The sequence below is a fragment of the Mobula birostris genome, chromosome 9, assembly GCF_030028105.1.
Source record: "Mobula birostris isolate sMobBir1 chromosome 9, sMobBir1.hap1, whole genome shotgun sequence".
NCBI classification, from domain to species: Eukaryota; Metazoa; Chordata; class Chondrichthyes; order Myliobatiformes; family Myliobatidae; genus Mobula; species Mobula birostris.
The window spans coordinates 659,108-679,551 of NC_092378.1; the positions used below are offsets into that span (position 1 = coordinate 659,108).

The 20,444-nt window shown below is 44.4% G+C and overlaps 1 protein-coding gene and 1 pseudogene across 1 annotated transcript in view; one reads left to right on the forward strand and one right to left on the reverse strand.

The window, feature by feature from the left end:
- LOC140203264 (uncharacterized) overlaps positions 1-11,650 on the reverse strand; it is a 45,220-nt pseudogene extending 33,570 nt beyond the window's left edge.
- The window catches only part of tspan11 (tetraspanin 11), an 81,536-nt gene that overhangs the window by 15,627 nt on the left and 45,465 nt on the right, over positions 1-20,444 (forward strand). The gene's annotated exons all lie outside the window — the stretch shown is intronic.

The following is a 20,444-nucleotide window of genomic DNA, read 5'->3' on the forward strand; positions in this document are numbered from 1 at the left end:
AGACAATAAGGTGCAAGGTCATAACAAGGTAGAATGTGAGGTCAGGAATCGATCTTATTGTACAGGAGCCATTCAATTATCTTATAACAATGGGATAGAAGCTTTACTTGGGGCTGATGGCTGGAGATTTCAGGCTTTTGTATCTTCTGCCAGATGGCAGAGGGAGAAGAGAGAATGTCTAGGATGGGTAGGGTCTTTGATTATGCTTGTTATTTTCCTGAGGCATAGACAGAACCTGTGGAGGCGAGGCTGATTTCTGTGATGTGCTGAGCTGTGTCCACAACACTCTGCAGTTTCTTGCAGTCATGCACAGAGCAATTGCAGTACCGAGTTCTGATGCACTCAGGTAGGATGCTTTCTGTCATGCATCATTAAAAATCAGTGAAGCTCGAAGGCGACATGCCAGATTTTAAATCTAGTGAAGTAGAAGCACTGGTAACTTTTCTTGCCCATGGTTTTCCTTGTGATTGGGCCAGGACAGGCTGTTGGTAATGTTCAGTCCTAGGAACTAGAGCTATCAATCCTTTGACTTTAGCACCATTGATGTAGACAGGAGTATGTGCACTGCTCCCTTCCTGAAGTCAGTGAACAGCTCTTTTGTTTTATTGGCATTGAGGGAAAGGTTGTTGTTGTTGTCATGACAAGAGGTCACTTGGTTCTCTGTCTCCTTCCTATATTCTGACTCATCATTATTTGAGATATGGCTCACTATGGTGGTATCACCTGCAAACTTTTTGATAGAGTTAGAGCAGAATCTGGCCAGGTGTTCATGAGTGTACAAGGAGTAGCGCAAGGGGATGAGAGTACAGCGTTGCTGAATTTTGGTGCAGGTGTTGCTCCAGCACTTACTAATTGCAATATGTGGATCAGGAGCTTAAGGATCCAGTTGCAAAGGAAGATGTTGGATCACAGCTCGTAAACACTGAAGTACAGAGGAACCTTCGGGTTCAAATCTATAGTTCACTGAATGTGGCTGCACTGGTGGATGAGGTGATAAAAAGAGGTGTATGCTATGTTTTCCTTCATTGGTAAGGGTGCAGTATATAAGAGCAGAGAAAGAATGCGACAGCTACATCTGTATACTGTGCCTATAGCAAGTATTTACCACCCTTGGAAGTTTTTATGCTTTATTGTTTTACAGTATTGAATCACAGTGGATTTAATTTGGCTTTTATTTGCCACTAATCAGCAGAAAAAGACTCTTTCTTATCAAAGAGAAAACAGATCTCTACAAAGTGATCTAAATTAATAAGAATATAAGAACATAGGAAATAGGAGCAGGAGTAGGCCATCTGGCCCATCAAGCCTGCCCCGCCATTCAGTAAGATCATGGCTGATCTGTCCGTAAACTCAGCTCCATCTACCTGTCTTTTTCCCATAATCCTTAATTCTCCTACTATGTAAAAATGTATCTAACTGTATCTTAAATATATTTAGTGAACAAGTCTCAACTGCTTCCCTGGGCAGAGAATTCCACAGATTCACCACTCTCTGGGAAAAACAGTTTCTCCTCATGTCAGTCCTAAATCTTCTCCCCTGAATCTTGAGGCAATGTCTCCTAGTTCTACTCTCAAAATTACAAATATATAACACAAAATAATTGATTGTATAAATATTCACCTCCCTCAAGTCAGTATCTAGTAGATGCTCCTTTGGCAGCAATTACAGCCTTGAGTCTGTGTGGATAGGTCTCTGTTAGCTTTGCAAGTTGGGACACTGCTATTTTTCCCCATTCTGCTTTACAAAACTGCTCAAGCTCTGTCAGATTGCATGGGGATCATGAGTGAACAGCCCTTTTCAAGTCCAACCACAAATTCTTAATTGGATTGAGGTCAGGATTCTGACCCGGTCACTCCAGGACATTAATTTTGTTGTTTTTAAGCCATTCCTGTGTAGCTTTGGCTTTATGCTTGGGGTCATTGTCTTGCTGGGAAACAAATCTTCTTCTAAGTTGCAGTTCTCTTGCTGACTGAATCGGGTTTCACTCCAGGATTTCCTATATTTTGCTGCATTCATTTTACCCTCTACCTTCACAAGCCTTCCAGGGCCTGCTGTAGTGAAGCATCCCCACAGGATGATGCAGCCACCACTGTGTTTCACGGTAGGGATGGTGTGTTTTTGATGATGTGTGGTGTTTGGCTTATGCCAAAGATAGCACTTAGTCTGATGGCCAAAAAGCTCAATTTTGACTTCATCAGACCATAGGCCCCGCTTCCAGCTGACTTCAGAGTCTCCCACAAGCTTTCTGGCAAACTCTAGCAGAGATTTCATGTGAGTTTTATCAACAGCTCACGGCACAATTAGAGATTGGTCAGTATGACATTGTGGGCGTCACCAAGTTGAGGCTGAAAGAAGGTCATATTTGGCTGCTTAACATCAAAGGGTATACTTTGTATCAAAAAGACAGGCAGGAGGGCATAGGCGGTGGTGTGGCTCTGTTGGTAAGAGATGGAATTACATCTTTAGAAAGAGGTGACGTAGGGTCAGAGAATGTTGAATCCTTGTGGGTGGAGTTAAGACACTGCAGGAGTAAAAAAAAAATAGGAATCATCTATAGGCCTCTAAATGGTAACCAAGATATGGGGTTGGGATTCCAAAGGGAGCTGGAAAAGGCATGTAAAAGAGTAATGTCACAATTGTAATGGGGGACTTCAAATGCAAGGGGATTAGAAAAATCAGGTTGGTGTTGGATCACAAGAGAGGGAATTTGTTGAATGCCTACAACTTTTTAGAGCAGCTTGTGCTTGAGCCTACATGGTGTGTGTGTGGGGGGGGGGGGGCGGAGAATGCTATCTTCAGTTGGGTGTTGTGTAATAACCCAGATCTTATTAGGGAGCTTATCGTAAAGGAACCCTTTGGAGGCAGTGATCATAATATGATTAAATTCATACTGTAATTTGAGAGAGAGTAGCATGAGTCACATGTATCTGTATCGTAATAGAATAAAGGGAATTACAGAGGCATTAGAGTGGAGCTTGTCCAGGTGGATTGGAGGAGGATACTGGCGGGGATGATGGCAGAGCAGAGATAGCGGAAGTTTCTGGGAATAGTTCACAATATTTCCCACAGAAGAAGTTTTCAGATGGCAGGGGTAGGCAACCGTAGCTGACAAGGGAATCTAAGAACTGCATAAAAGCCAAGGAAAGGGCATACAAGGTAGCAGAAGTGGGAAGCTAGATGATTGGGAAGCTTTTAAAATCCAACAAAAGGCACTACAAAAGCGATAAGGGAAAAGATGAAACAAGGGCAAACTAGCCAATAGCCAAAGCAGGAAACAAAGTTTTTTTCAGTTGTATAAAGAGTAAAAGGGAGGTGAGAGTTGATATTGGACCACTGAAAAATGATGCTGGTGAGATAGTAATGGGGGACAAAAAAATGGCTGGTGAACCTAATGGGTACTTTGCATCTGACTTCACTGTGGCAGACACTAGCAATGTGCCAGAAGTCTGAGTGTCAGGGAGCAGGAGTGAGTGCCATTGCTATTACAAAGGAAAAAGTGCTAGGCAAACTGAAAGGTCTTAAGGTGGATAAGTCACCTGGACCAGAAGGACTACATCCCAGAGTCTTAAGAAAGGTTGCTCAAAAGATAACGGATGCATTGGTCATGATCTTTCAAGAATCACTTGATTCTGGCATAGTCCCGGAGGCCTGGAAAATTGCATTTGTCACTCCACTCTTTTTAAGAAGGGAGGAAGGTAAAAGAAAGAAAATTATAGGCCAATTAGCCTAACCTCAGTGGTTGGGAAAGTGTTGGAGTCTGTTATTAAGGATGAGGTTTCGGAGTACTTGGAGTCTAATAATAGAACATAGAATAGTACAGCACAGTACAGGCCCTTCGGCCCACAATGTTGTGCCGACCCTCAAACCCTGCCTCCCATATAAGCCCCCACCTTAGATTCCTCCATATACCTGTCTAGTAGTCTCTTAAACTTCACTAGTGTATCTGCCTCCACCACTGACTCAGGCATTGCATTCCACGCACCAACCACTCTCTGAGTAAAAAACCTTCCTCTAATATCCCCCTTGAACTTCCCACCTCTTACCTTAAAGCCATGTCCTCTTGTATTGAGCAGTGGTGCCCTGGGGAAGAGGCGCTGGCTATCCACTCTATCTATTCCTCTTATTATCTTGTACACCTCTATCATGTCTCCTCTCATCCTCCTTCTCTCCAAAGAGTAAAGCCCTAGCTCCCTTAATCTCTGATCATAATGCATACTTTCTAAACCAGGCAGCATCCTGGTAAATCTCCTCTGTACCCTTTCCAATGCTTCCACATCCTTCCTATAGTGAGGTGACCAGAACTGGACACAATACTCCAAGTGTGGCCTAACCAGAGTTTTATAGAGCTGCATCATTACATCGCTACTCTTAAGCTCTATCCCTCGTCTTATGAAAGCTAACACCCCATAAGCTTTCTTAACTACCCTATCCACCTGTGAGGCAACTTTCAGGGATCTGTGGACATGTACCCCAAGATCCCTCTGCTCCTCCACACTACCAAGTATCCTGCCATTTACTTTGTACTCTGCCTTGGAGTTTGTCCTTCCAAAGTGTACCACCTCACACTTCTCCGAGTTGAAATCCATCTGCCACTTCTCAGCACACTTCTGCATCCTATCAATGTCTCTCACGAAAAGTAGAGGTCCCAGAACAGATCCTTGTGGGACACCACTAGTCACAATCCTCCAATCTGAATGTACTCCCTCCACCACCACCCTCTGCCTTCTGCAGGCAAGCCAATTCTGAATCCACCTGACCAAACTTCCCTGGATCCCATGCCTTCTAACTTTCTGAATAAGCCTACCATGTGGAACCTTGTCAAATGTCTTACTAAAATCCATATAGGTCACATCCACTGCACTACCCTCATCTATATGCCTGGTCACCTCCTCAAAGAACTCTATCAGGCTTGTTAGACATGATCTGCCCTTCACAAAGCCATGCTGACTGTCCCTGATCAGACCATGATTCTCTAAATGCCTATAGATCCTATCTCTAAGAATCTTTTCCAACAGCTTTCCCACCACAGACGTAAGGCTCACTGGTCTATAATTACTCGGACTATCCCTACTACCTTTTTTGAACAAGGGAACAACATTCACCTCCCTCCAATCCTCCGGTACCATTCCCGTGGACAACGAGGACATAAAGATCCTAGCCAGAGGCTCAGCAGTCTCTTCTCTCACCTCGTGGAGCAGCCTGGGAAATATTCCGTCAGGCTCCGGGGACTTAGCTGTCCTAATGTATTTTAACAACTCCAACACCTCCTCTCCCTTAATATCAGCATGCTCCAGAACATCAACCTCACTCATATTGTCCTCACCATCATCAAGTTCCCTCTCATTGGTGAATACCGAAAAGAAGTATTCATTGAGGACCTCGCTCACTTCCACAGCCTCCAGGCACATCTTCCCACCTTTATCTCTAATCGGTCCTACCTTCACTCCTGTCATCCTTTTTCTCCTCACATAATTGAAGAATGCCTTGGGGTTTTCCTTTACCCTACTCGCCAAGGCCTTCTCATGCCCCCTTCTTGCTCTTCTCAGCCCCTTCTTAAGCTCCTTTCTTGGTTCCTTATATTCCTCAATAGACCTATCTGATCCTTGCTTCCTAAACCTCATGTATGCTGCCTTCCTCCTGACTAGATTTTCCACCTCACTTGTCTCCCATGGTTCCTTCACCCTACCATTCTTTATCTTCCTCACCGGGACAAATTTATCCCTTACATCCCGCAAGAGATCTCTAAACATCGACCACATGTCCATAGTACATTTCCCTGCAAAAACATCATCCCAATTCACACCCGCAAGTTCTAGCCTTATAGCCTCATAATTTGCCTTTCCCCAATTAAAAATTTTCCTGTCTTCTTTGATTCTATCCTTTTCCATGATAATTATAAAGGCCAGGGAGCGGTGGTCACTGTCCCCCAGATGCTCACCCACTGAGAGATCTGTGACCTGACCCGGTTCATTACCTAGTACTAGATCTAGTATGGCATTCCCCCTGGTTGGCCTGTCCACATACTGTGACAGGAATCCATCCTGGACACACTTAACAAATTCTGCCCCATCTAAACCCTTGGAACTAATCAGGTGCCAGTCAATATTAGGGAAGTTAAAGTCACCCATGATAACAACCCTGTTATTTTTGCACCTTTTCAAAATCTGCCTCCCAATCTGCTCCTCTGTATCTCTGCTGCTATCAGGGGGCCTATGGAATACCCCCAGTAGAGTAACTGCTCCCTTCCTGTTCCTGACTTCCACCCATATTGACTCAAAAGAGGATCCTACTATATTACCCACCCTTTCTGTAGCTGTAATAGTATCCCTGACCAGTAATGCCACCCCTCCTCCCCTTTTTCCGCCCTCTCTATCCCTTTTAAAGCACTGAAATCCAGGAATATTGAGAATCCGTTCCTGCCCTGGTGCCAGCCAAGTCTCTGTAATGGCCACTACATCATAATTCCATGTATGTATCCAAGCTCTCAGTTCATCACCTTTGTTCTTGATGCTTCTTGCATTGAGGTACACACATTTCAGCCCTTCTACCTTACTGTCTTTACACCGTTTATTCTGCTTCTCTTTCCTAAATAAAATCAGTCAAAGTAAGCATGGTTTCTGTCAAGGGAAATCTTGCCTGACAAATCTGTTAGAGTTCTTCAAGGAAGTAACAAGCAGGCTGGACAAAGAAGAGGCAGTGGATGTTATTTATTTGGATTTCCAGAAGGCATTTGATAAGGTGCCACACACGAGACTGCTTAACAAGATAAAATCCTGTGGTGTTACAGGAAAAATAATGACATGGATAGAGGAATTGCTGACAGGCAGGAGGCAGCAAGTGGGAATAAAAGGGGCCTTTTCTGGTTGGCTGCCAGGGACTAGTGGTGTTCCTCAGGGGTTAGTATTGGGACTGCTACTTTTCACATTGTTTGTTAATGATTTGGATGATGGAATTGATGACTTTGTGGCACACAATTCTCCAGAAATTCTACTACCTCCAACAGGATCCTACCACCAAACACATTTTCCCACCTCCCCACTCTTCCTGCTTTCCACAGGGATCGCTCCCTACAAAGCTTCCTTGTCCATTTGTTCCCCCCCCCCCCTCCACTGATCTTCCTCTTGGCACTTACCCTTACAAGTGGAACAAGTACTACACCTGCCCCTTCACCCCTCCCTCACTACCATTCAGGGCCCCAAACAGTTCTTCCAGGTGAGGCAACACTTCACCATGAGTCTGTTGGGGTCTTATGCTGTGTCCAGTGCTCCAGGTGTGGCTTCCTCTATATCGGTGAGACCTGACATGGATTAGGAGATGGCTTTGCTGAGCACCTACGCTCTGTCCGCCAGAAGAAGTGGAATCTCCCAGTGGCCACCCATTTTAATTCCACTTTGCATTTCCATTCTCATTCTGATACCTCCTCTACTGTCGTGAGGCGTAGGTATTGCTGAGGAAGCAATGCAATTGCAGCAGGATTCAGACAAATTGGAAGAATGGGTAAAATAGTGGCAGATGGAATACAGTGTTGGGAAATGTATGACAATGCATTTTGGTAAAGGGAACAATAGTGCGGACTATTATCTAAATGGGGAGAAGGTTCAAACACCAGGGGTGCAGAGGGACTTGGGAATCCTCGTGCAAGACTCACAGAAGGTTAATTTACAGGCTGAGTCTATGGTAAAGAAGGAAAACCATGATGCAGAAGGGAAAGAGGGAGAGAGGGAGCAGTAGTGATAGGGGACTCAATAGTGAGGAACAGACAGGAGATTCTGTGGATGGGAACGGGACACCCGAATGGAATGTTGCCTCCCAGGTACCAGGGTCAGGGATGTCTTGGATCATAAAACAATGTTTTGGGAAGGGAGGGGGAGCAGCCAGATGTCTTGGTACATATTGATACCAATGACATAGGAAGGAAAAGCAAAGAGGTTCTGAAAAGAAAATTTAGAGAGCTAGGTAGAAAGCTGAGAAGCAGGACATCCTGGGTAGTAATTTCTGGGTTGCTGCCAGTGAGGGTGGAAACAGGATGATTTGGCAGATTAATGTGTGGCTGAGAAGCTGGTGCAGGGGGCAGGGCTTCAGGTTCTTGGATCATTGGGATCTCTTCTGGGGGAGGTATGACCTGTTCAAAAGTGACAGGTTGCACCTGAACCCGAAGAGGACCAATATTCTCACAGACAGGTTTGTTAGAGCTGTTGGGGAGGGTTTAAACTAATTTGGCAGGGGGGTGGGAACCGGAGTAAAGGGACTCAGGATAGGACGGATGGTAAAAAAGTAAAGATAGAATGCAGTCAGAATATCAGGAAGGGCAGGCAAATACTACTACTACTACCACTACTACGTTGACTCAGGCCTAGGGGGCCGGCGTCGGGCACGATGACGGACTCTCCACTTCTCCCTCTCCCTCATCAGTGCATTTAGTTCATCTACATTAACCGCGCCGCTGTCTTCTAGGAGTGTGTTGACCATAGTCTTGGGAGGGCGCCCAGGGTTCATCCTCCCATGCTTGGGCTCCCATATGATGACTAGGCTGGCAGGTAGCTCGGGATGGTGTAGACAGTGCCCCGCTAGTTGCAGTCTTCTCGCCTCGATTTTAGTGGTGAGCATCCGTAGGTTGTCATAGAGCTCGACGTTCGTCATGTGCTGTTGCCAACTCGCGTCAAGAGCCATCCAGAGCATTCGTGTATAGCAACCATCTAGAGACTTTCACATCGTCTTGGTGAGTGTCTACGTCTCGCATCCGTACATGAGAATGGACTCTATGACTGCTATGAAAATCCTCTTTTTAAACCCTCTGGTCAGACTCAACTTCCAGATTTCCTTCATGTCGTTCATAGCCGTGCACGCCAGTGCCTTCCGTATCTTTATGTCCTTCTCCGAACTCATCACTCTTGACCCGAGGTACTTGTAGTCAAAGACTTTCTTAATGGTATCATTCTCTACGGTCTTGAGAGTAGCTTCGTCACAGTTAAACGCCATCTATTCTGTCTTTTTAGCATTTAGGTGAAGTCCAACTTTATTGCACTCAATTTCCACTTTTGTCAGTAGCTGCTGCGCTTCCTCCATCTGGTCAGACAGCAGGACTATGTCATCTGCAAAATCGAGATCTGTGAGTGTAACTGGTCTGACCCTTTTGGTTCGCCCTGGTTTTATGGTAAAACCAAGCTTGTCATGATCTTTGGTAGCTTGAATCAGAGCGTAATCAAGGACGATTATAAAGATGCCAGAGTGTTTCCTTGCAGCACACCAGCCAGGAGCTCGAACACTGCTGTTTCTCCGTCTGGTGATACAACTTTCGCCATGGTTTTGGTATAGCTGGACTCTATTGCTCTCAGTAGATGGTCTGGCACTCCGTAAGCTTTCAGGATCTTCAGCATTTTACCTTGGTGAATGGAGTCAAAAGCTTTGCAATTATCAATGTAAGTAAGCACGGCTGGTAGGTTGTTCTTCTTGACTTCCTCGATGATCCTCCGGAGAGCAAGTATTTGTATTACTGTTGTGCATTTCTGCCGAAACCATTCTATTGAATCTTAGGGTCAATGGCAGTGCGAATCCTCTTCAAGATCATCCGATTGTATAACTTTGCTAAGATGCAGGTCAAGCTGATACCGCGGTAGTTATCTGTCTTTGTGCGGGATCCAGACTTGGGGAATGGGATAATGTTTGAGACTGACCACTGTTCTGGTTTGTCGCCTTTCATCAGTGCCGTATTACATATGTCCAGCAAGATGTCGTCCAGGTCGCAGTTCTTCAGGACATCTGGTGGTATCCCATCTGGTCCAGCGCCCCTGCCCTGTTTGAGTGCATATTTGGCCTTCTTCAGTTCCTCAATGGTGAATGGGTTGTCATCGATGTCAACTTGCCTTAGTATCGTGGGTATGTCCTCTTCTTCTTCCGTGATCGTTGGAGGGCTTCCCAACAGGTTCTTAAAGTGGGTAAACCATGTCAGGGCATGGTCCTCTGCTGTTTTACCACTTATTTGACCTGATGGGGACTTCTTCCGTCTACTGATCTCATTGACTAGGCACCATGCTTCTCCATGCTGCATGTCTTCATTAGCAGCTTCTATCTCTCTAATCCTCTCAGCTAGTTCCTCTTCCTTCAGTCGGTCGTAGGTGGCAAAGAGATTCTTCTTTGCTTTCTTGAACTTGTCTCTTAGCTCTTCTGTTTTGCTCCTTCTAAGTTCAGCATGACAAGCATTGACCACACTTCTTGCTGCGATGACGTCAGGATGTTTCGAGATCCGACTCATCTTGATTCGCTTCACAGTAGGGAAACTCTTTGTTGCATTTGTGTGTGCGTCTATGAGTCTGTTCCTCTCCCCTTTCCCATGGGCGGAAGCGATTTCTCACCTCCACTGTGTACTGAGCTTGAAGAATAGGTTGAGAGGAGAATGTCTTCCAGTCTATCTTCTCTTTTGGACCTGTGGCTTTGGGTTGCCACAGGCTCAGTCTCACTTGCATTGACACTACTCTGTGGTCAGAACTGACCGAGTTGAAGGTGCTGTAGGCTTCTGTGTTGATCACACAATTATGCCATTTTGTTCTTATGAGGATATAATCGAGCTGTTTCCTGTAGATGGAGGCTGTGTTTTCATATGTCCACAGTTTACCATCACACTTCTTGAATTATGCGTTGGCGGCAATGAGACTGTGTTCCTGGATGAAATCAACTAGATATTGTCCATTTCTGTTGGTAAAGTCTTGGTATGAGTATGGAACATCTTCCAGTCCGACCTGGGCATTAAAATCACCGAGCACAGCCAGGAAGTTATGTGCCGGTATTGAAGCCACAGCTTCGTGAAGTTTACTGTAGAAGGCCTCCACCTCCTTCTCCTCGCTGCAGTCATGCAGGGAGTAACAGATGATGACAGAGGTCGCCAGGTTTCCGTCGAATTCCGCAGTAAGGATTCTGTCACTGACTGAGACTACGCCCCTCAGAGCCTCCTTCGCCTTGTGGTTCAACATCAGCCCTACTCCACCTTGTGCTGACATCGTCATCGGCTCTCTCCACGTGGACGAGGTGATGAGCTGCTTCCCCTCTACCTCTGTGAACCTCATCACTTTGTCAGGGTGTACATGACGGTGTTCTTGGATCCCCAGGATGGAGATCTTGTATCTGCTTGCCTGTGATGCCAACTCTGTGCATCGAGGCAAGAGGCAGATGGTGTTTGCGTTGAAGGTTGAGATAATCGTTTTTACCTTAGAATGCAAAAGAGGCGCAGTTCACTCAGCCCCCTTGTCGGACTCAACCCTCCCCATGGGGTTTGAGGTTGCATCTTCATACTGCCTGTCTAGGCCAGGGTCTGGGCGTTCCGCAGAGTTCCTGAGCACTCCCAGCTCTGGAAGTATAGGGTTTGTTGGGTTGTCTGTCATCATAATGCCTTGCAAGGCGCGAAACGAAAGACTGTGTGGCGCACCACTCCTCACACAGACGGTAGGTGGCTGTTGACTCACAAAGAGTTCATCCGCCCTTTGACAGGTTTTGTTTTCAGTCCTGCTGGGTGCCTACACACCCACCTCCCTGGTTAACCGAAGTGCACCGGGGGGTGTGCCGGTTGAGTTGCCGACAACCCAACCCAAGACAGGTAGTACTGGGCTACGTGGAACCAGTAGCAAGGCAAGGCCCTGGCAGGCAAATGGTAGGACATAATTGCAGCCAGCAGGATGAGTATCAGTGCATTAGGGATGCAGAGTCAAAAAGGGTAGCAAATACAGTATTCAAAGTCTTATATTTCAATGCATGGAGTATAAGAAATATGGTGGATGATCTTGTTGCACTATTACAGATTGCCAGGTATGATATTATGGCCATCACTGAATCAGGGCTGAAGGATGGTTGTAGTTGGGAGCTGAATGTCCAAGGTTATGCGTTGTATCAGAGGGATAGAAAGGTTGGCAGTGGGGGGTGACGTGGCTGTGTTGGTAAAGAATGGCATCAAATTAGTAGAAAGATGTGACATAGGATTGGAAGATGTTGAATCCCTGTTGGTTAAGTCAAGAAACTGCAAGGGTAAAAGGAACCTGATGGCAATTATATACAGATCTCCCAACAGTCTGGGATGTGGACCACAGATTGCAACAGGAAATGGAAAAGTCGTGTCAAATAGGCAATGTTATGATAGTCATGGGAGATTTCAACATGCAGGTCGATCGGGAAAATCAGGTTGGTAATGGATCTCAAGAGTGAGTTTGTTGAATGCCTATGAGATGGCTTTTTAGAGCAGTTTCTCGTTGAGCCTACTACGGGATCAGCTATACTAGATTGGGTGTTATGTAATGAACTGGAGGCAATTAGGGAGCTTAAGGTAAAAGTACCCTTAGGAGACAGTGATCACAATATGATTGAGTTCAACTTGAAATTTGATAAAGAGAAAGTAAAGTCTGATGTAGTAATATTTCCCTGGAGTAAAGGAAATTTACTCCTCTGAGAGAGGAGTTGGCCAAAGTAAATTGGAAGGAGATGCTGGCAGAAATGACAGTAGAGAAGCAATGGCGTGCGTTTCTGGGGAAAATGAGGAAGGTGCAGGACAGATGTATTGCAAAAACAAAGAAATACTCAAATAGCAAAATATACTACCATGGCTGACAAGGAAATTCAAAGCTAATGCAAAAGAGAGCGCATCTAACAACGCAAATATTAGCGGGAAGATAAAGGATTGGAAGCTTTTAAAAGCCAACAAAGAGCAATTAAAAGAATCATTAAGTGGGAAAAGATGAAATATGAAAGCAAGCAAGCAAACAATATCAAAGTGGATAGTAAAAGCTTTTACAAGTTGTAAAAAAAAATGAGAGTAGATATAGGACCGCTAGAAAATGAGGTCGGAGAAATAGTAATGGGGGCCAAGGAGATGGCAGATGAACTAAATGAGAATTCTTCACTGTGGAAGACTCTAGCAGTGTGGCAGATGTTGAAGGGTGAGCACAGTTACTATTCTAAGGGAGAAAGTGCTCAAAAAGCTGAAAGACCTAAGGGTACATAAGTCACCCAAACGTAATGAACTGCACTCTAGGGTTCCGAAGAAGGTAGCGGTAGAGATTGTGGAGACATTAGTAATGATCTTTCAAAAATCATTGGACTCTGCCATGGCACCAGAGGACTGGAAAATTGCAAGTGTCGCTCCTCTCTTTAAGAAAGGAGGAAGGCGGGGCCGGCTGGTGGCGCAATGATATCAGCGCCAGACCCGTGAGTGGAGGTTCCCGGGCTCGAAACTAGTCGAGTCCGCTCCCGAGTACGCTTTCCATCCATGCTGGGTTGAGTGTCGAGATTGCAACTCGACCTCGTAAAATAAAGGGAAAAATACTGCGAAAATGTCTGTGTGAGGAGTGGCACGCCACACAGTCTCTCTCTCGCTCCACACCTTGTAAAGGCATGAAAAAGGCATCCGCACAGACGCACACATGCACACGCAGACACACACGCATAGACACGCCCATGTACAGACTCGCACGCATTCAGGCACACGCCAAAAAAAAAAGAAGAAAGGAGGAAGGCAGCAGAAAGGAAATTATAAACCAGTTAGCCTGACCTCAGTGGTTGGGAAGATGTTAGAATCAGTTGTAAAGGATGAGGTTATGGAGTACTTAGTGACATAGGACAAGATTGGACAAAGTCAGCATCGTTTCCTTAAGCGAAAATCTTGCCTGACGAACCTATTAAAATTTTTTGAGAAGATTACACATAGGATAGATAAAGGGGATGCAGTGGATGTTGTATATTTTGACTTTTAGAATGCCTTTGACAATATGCCATACAGGAGGCTGCTTACCAAGTTAAGAGCCTGTGGTATTACAGGAAAGTTACTGGCATGGTTGAAGCATTGGCTGATTGGTAGGAGGCAGTGAGTGGGCAGGAGATACAGAAGCCTGAAGGCACACACACTCAGTGATTCAGGAACAACTTCTTCCCCTCTGCCATCCAATTCCTAAATGGACGTTGAAGCTTTGGACACTACCTCACTTTTTTTAATATACAGTATTTCTGTTTTTGCACATTTTTAAAATCTGTTTAATATACATAATTGATTTACTTGTTTATCTATTATTATGTTTTATTTTATTTATTATTATCGTTTTTTTTCTCCCTGCTAGATTATGTACTGCATTGAACTGCTGCTACTAAGTTAACAAATTTCATGTCACATGCCGGTGATAATAAACCTGATTCTGATTCTGAAAAGGAACCTTCTCTGGTTGTCTGCCAGTGACTAGTGGTGTTCTGCAGAGGTCGGTGTTGGGAACTCTTCTTTTTATCCTGTATATCAATGATTTAGATGATGGAATGCATGGCTTTGTTGCCAGGTTTGCAGATGATACGAAGATTGGTGAAGGGCCAGGTAGTGTTGAGGAAACAGTTAGACTGCAGAAGGACTTAGACAGATTAGGAGAATTGGCAAGAGAGTTGCAAATAAAATAGAATTTTCAAAAATACATGGTCATGCGCTTTGTTAGTAGAAATAAATGTGTAGACTATTTTCTAAATGGAGAAAATCCAAAAATCTGAGATGCAAAGGGACTTGGGACTCCCTGTGCAGAACACCTTGAAGGTTAACTTACAGGTCAAGTCGATGGTGAGGAAGCCAAATGCAATGTTAGTATTCATTTCAAGAAATCTACAGTACAAGAGCAGGGCTGTAATGCTGAGGCTTTATAAGGCACTGGTGAAGCCTCACCTTGAGTATTGTGAACAGTTTTGGGCTCTTCATCTAAGAAAAGATGTGGTGGCACAGGAGAGATTTCAGAGAAGGTTCACAAGGATGATTCCGGGCATGAAAGGGTTATCGTAAGAGAAACATTTGATAGCTCTGGGTCTGTACTCTCTGGAATTTAGGAGGATGAAGGGGATCTCGTTGAAATCTTTCAAATGTTGAAAGGCCTAGACAGAGTAGATATGGAAAGGATGTTTCCCATGGTAGGGGAGTCTAAGACAAGAGGGCACAGCCTAAGGATAGAAAGGCATCCATTTAAAACAGATGCAGAGAAATTTCTTTAGCCAGCGGGTGGTGAATTTGTGGAGGCCAGGTCATTGGGTGTATTTAAGGCAGAAGTTGATAGTTTCTTGATTTGACACGGCATCAAACATTACAGGGAGAAGGTGGCAGAGTGGGGCTGAGGAGGGGATAAAAGAGTCAGCCATGATTTCATGGCATAGCAGACTCAATGGGCCAAGTGGCCTTATTCGGCTCTAAGTTTTATGGTCTTATGCTGACAGTATCTCAAAGGTGTTTGGATAGGGATAGGTCAGAGAGCTATTGGCCTGATGACATGTGGAAAAGCTTCAGGGGCAGCATGAACGAGCTGAGCTGTAAGGGCTGGATTCTTTGGTGTACAGTTCTGCAGTTTGATGCATTACTTCTCATTATTACCATCAGGGAGGAGGCACTGGGGCCTGAAGACACACACACTCAACATTTTTGGAACAGCTTCTTCCCCTCCAGCACTACTTATTTAATTTTATATCTATAGATGTATTTCTTGTTGTAATGTATAGGATGGTCTGTCTTTGCACTGTACTGCAGCGGTAAACTGTGTCTTAAGGTCTTCTGGTCTTGTGTGACATTTCAACCAGGTATCTCACTGTGACCATTTGAAATTACTCCATTTAATATGGGTAAGAGGACTAGCTCAGGCAGATACCTTGGATGGCATAGTTGAGTTGGGCCAAAGAACGTGTTCATCTGCTACATAACTCTGTTACTCTTATAGAGGTAAATAAGATTGTGAGGGACATTAATAGAGGAGGCAGACGGTATTTTTTCCTCGGGTTTAAAATGTCTAATACCAGAGGGCATGTATTTCAGGTGAGAGGTGAAAATTTCAAAGGATATGTGAGGGCAAATTTTTTTATACAAGAGTGGTGGGCACCTGGAATGCACTACCTAGGGTGGTATTGGAGGCAAAATTATTAGGGATTTTTAAGAGACATTTAGATAGGCAGATGAATGTGAGGAAAATGGAAGGATATGGACATTGTGTCGGCAGAAGAGATTAGTTTAGTTGGCCATTTGATTACTAATTTATTTGGTTTGGCACAGCACTGTGGGCTGAATGACCTATTTCTGGGCTGTACCGTTCCATGTTTTATAACTCTACTGATGTAACCGCTCCTGTGGTGTGGACTAGGATACTGGCATTGGAAGAGATTCCCGGAATGGGCAATTTCAATCAGTGTGGAGCAAAAGCTGAGCTGGAGGCTAGTGTTAACAAGTAGGAATGGTTAGTGTTAATGAGCAGCGGTGGTTAGTGTTATTAAGTAGTAAAGCTTAGTGTTAATGGGCAGTACTGGTGAGTGTTCATGAGCTGTGGTGGTTGGAGTTAATGGAAAATACAGTATCTTGTTGATAAAGCATGTTCAGTGCAGTCTTCCCAAGGATACACAACAAACATTTGAGGTAATTATGAGAAATCTGGTGAAACAGGGGAGAATTATTTCATACACAGTGTGGCTACACAGAGTCACAGAGAAATAAGCACCGAGAACAGGCCAGCATTGATATGGACCATACACTTTTTGATCACCAATAGACATGGGAGCAGAATTAGGCCATTTGGCCCATTGAATCTACTCTGCCATTTCATCATGACTGATTCATTTCCCTCTCAACCCCATTTCCTTGCCTTCTCCCTGTAACCTCTCACACCCTGACTTCTCAAGAACCTGTCAAGCTCTGCCTTAAATACACCCAATGACCTGACTGAACAGCTGCCTGTGGCAATGAAGTCCACAGATTCCTCACCCTTTGCTAAAGGAATTCCTCCTCATCTTCGTTCTAAATGGACATCCCTCAATTCTGAGGCTGTGCCCTCTGGTGCTAGACTCTTCCACTATAGGAAACATCCTCTCCACATCCACTCTATCCTGGCCTTTCAATATTTGATAGGTTTCAATGAGATTCCACCCCCCCCCACTCAGTCTTCCAAATTCTGGTGAGTACAGACCCAAAGCCATCAATCGCTCCTCAAATGATAGCCCTTTCATTTTCAGAATAATTCTCATGAACTTCCTCTGAACTCTGTCCATTGTCAGGATATCTTGTCTCAGGTAAGGGATCTAAAACTACTTAAGTACTTCAAATGGGGCCTTAAAAAGCCTTGGCATTGGATTCTTGCTTTTATATTCTAGTCTTCTTGAAATGAATGCTAACATTGCATTTGCCTTCCTCACCAGTGACTCAATCTGCAAGTTATCCTTGAGGGAATCCTGCACAAGGTCTCCCAACTTTCTTTGCATATCGGATTTTTGAATTTTCTCCACGTTTAGTCTACGCTTTTATTTCTTCTACCGAAGTGCATAACCATACGCTTCCTGACACCGTAAGCAATCTACAACTTCTTTGTCCATTCTCCTAATCTGTCTAGGTCCTTCTACAGCCTCCTTGTTTCCTCAACACTAGCTGCGCTCCAAGATATCTTTGTATCGTCTGCAAACTTAGCCACGAAACCATCAATTCCAACATCCAAATCATTGATGTACAACATAGAAAGAAGCAGTCCCAACACAGACCCCTGTGGAACACCACTAGTCACCAGCAACCAATCAGAAAAGGCTCCCTTTATTCCCACTCTTTGCCTGCTACCAATCAGCCTACCCTCTAAGCATGCTAGTATCTTTCCTTTAATGCCATGGCTGTTAACCTGGTGAGCGGCTTCATGTGTGGCACTTTGTCATCCGCCTTCTGAAAATCCAAAAACACAATATCTGCTGATTCTCCTTTGTTTGACCTGCTTGTTATTTCTTCAAAGAATTCCAACAGATTTGTCAGGCAAGATTTTCCCTTAAGGAAACCATGCTGACTTTTGCCTATTTTATCATATGTATTAAAGTACCCCAAAACCACATTCTTAACAGCATCTTTCGAACCACGGAGGTCAGTCTAACTGGCCTATAGATTCCTTTCTTCTGCCTCCCTCCTTTCTTGAAGAGTGGAGTAACATTTTCAATTTACCAGCCCTCCAGAACCATGCCTAGATCAACTGATTCTTTTAAGATCCTTTGCTTTTATGTTGACTTTGACTTCCCTTGTCTGCCATAGTTACATCATCCTGCATTTAGAATACTACTTCTTCTTTGGGATGTATCAATCCTGCACATTCTGAATTTCTCCCAGAAACTCCAGTCATTGCTGCTCTGTCGTCATCCTTGTTAATGTTCTAGTCCAATCAACTTTGGCCAGTTCCCCTCTCATGACTCTGTAATTCCTTTTACTCAACTGTAAGAAACATTGAAAACCTACAGCACAATTCTGGCCCTTCGGCCCACAAAGCTGTGCCAAACGTATCCCTACCTGAGGAATTACCTAGGGTTAACCCATAGCCCTCTATTTTTCTGAGCTCCATGTATCTGTCCAGGAGTCTCTTAAAAGACCCTATCGTACCCGCCTCCACCACCGTTGCCGGCAGCCCATTCCACACACTCACCACTCTCTGCAAAAAAAAAAAACTTACCCCTGACATCCCCTCTGTACCTACTTCCAAGCACCTTAAAACTGTGCCCTCTCGTGTTAGCCATTTCAGCCCGGGGAAAAAGCCTCTGACTATCCACACAATCAATGCCTCTCATCATCTTATACACCTCTATCAGGTCACCTCTCATCCTCCGTTGTTCCAAGGAAAAAAGGACAAGTTCAACTACAGATACATCTGACTTTAGCGGCTCCCTCTCAATTTGCAGGGTGAATTCTATTATATTATGATAACAGTTTCCAAAGGGTTCCTTTACCTTAAGCTCCCTAATAAAACCTGGTTCATTACACAACACGCAATCCGGAATAGCAATTCCTTAGTGGGCTCAACCACAAGCTGCTCTAAAAAGCCATCTCATAGGCATTCTATAAATCCGTCTCTTGCACTCCAGCATTTTACTTGCATATTAAAATCCCCCATGACTGTCATAACATTGCCCTTTTGACATCACCTGTTGTAATTTGTAGCCCACATCTTGGCTACTGTCAGGAGGCCTGTATATAACTCCCATCATGGTCTTTTTACCCTTTGCAATTTCTTAACTCTACCCACAAGGATTCTATATCTCCCAGTCCTATGTCACCTCTTTCTGAGGATTTGATTTCACTTTTTTACCAACAGAACCACACCGTCCCCTCTGTCTACCTGCTTGCCTTTTCAATGCAATGTGTATCCTTGGACATTAAGCTCTCAACTGCAATCTTCTTTCAGCCATGACTCAGTGATTCCTACCATGTCATACCTGCCAATCTCCAATTGTGGTACAAGATCATCTTTTGCATTCATTCAAAAATAACACTTTCAGTCTGGTATTCATCACCCTTTTCAATTTTGTCCCCCTGTTAAATTGCACCTCATCCCACTGACTAGTTTTGCCCTATCATCTGCCTGTACTTCCTCACAGTCTCACTGCACGTTGCCGCTGCTTGTAAACCAATTGCCCCATCAACAGCCCTATCACTCCAGTTCCCAGCCTCCTGCCAAATTAATTTAAAACCTCCGCAACAGTGTGGTGGTGAGACCAGAGTCTGCAGCGTATAGACAGTCTGATGGTGATGGTGGGTTCTAAATGAACTTCTGTGTGGCAAAGTGAGAGCTGCTTAAGTTGATGATTTGTGAACTGATGGAAAACAATGATGTGTGACTAATTGGACAGCACTTTACAGAACTGACCGGGTTTCTAGAATGCAGGCCCACGCCTGTTATGTGAATGAGCTGCTGATTTCAGCTGAGAGTTGTTTATATCTTTTGCTTGTGCTACTTGTGATGCTCAGCAGCTTAGACTTCGTACATTGGCTTCTGAGTGTTTGAGTGGGAGTCTGACACCCAGGCAGTGATGATGCTTCCTACACAAGCAAAAGCTAAAATACCAATGAAGCAAGTGGCAATGTTTCAGTTTTACCCAGTTGGTCCATGAGAGGCAGAGTGTGTCCTTGTGAAGAAAACACAAAGCACTCTACCTAGCCTAAACATGACTTGCTATTTTAAAAGCTGGCTTGAATTTTAGATGATTTAAACCATCATTGCAAATATAACAATGTGCCTTAAGGTTAGGACTGGAAATTAAAACTGGGGTGGTAGACTGATCTAGTCAGGGGAATGGGAGAAACTGAAACATTGTTTTAGTGAGTAACACACAAATGGCTGGAGGAACTCAACATGTCAGATAGCATCTACAGAGTTGATGTTTTGCGCAGAGGCCCTATTTGTGAATATGGTTTGAAAAGAGAGAATAGGGGGGAAATGAAATTAAAAGTGCCATGTAGAATGAATGAACATTTGGAATACGTGATTCACTTTGGAAGATCCAATATGAAGGCAGAATACAGGGTTAATGGCAGTATGGAGGAACAGAGAGATCATGGGCTGCATGTCCATTGATCCCTCAGAGTTGATGCTCAAGTTAATAGGGTGGTTTAGAGGCCACATGCTGTGTTGGCCTTCGTTAGCCGGGGGTTTGCAGCTCCAGAGTTAGAAGGTAAT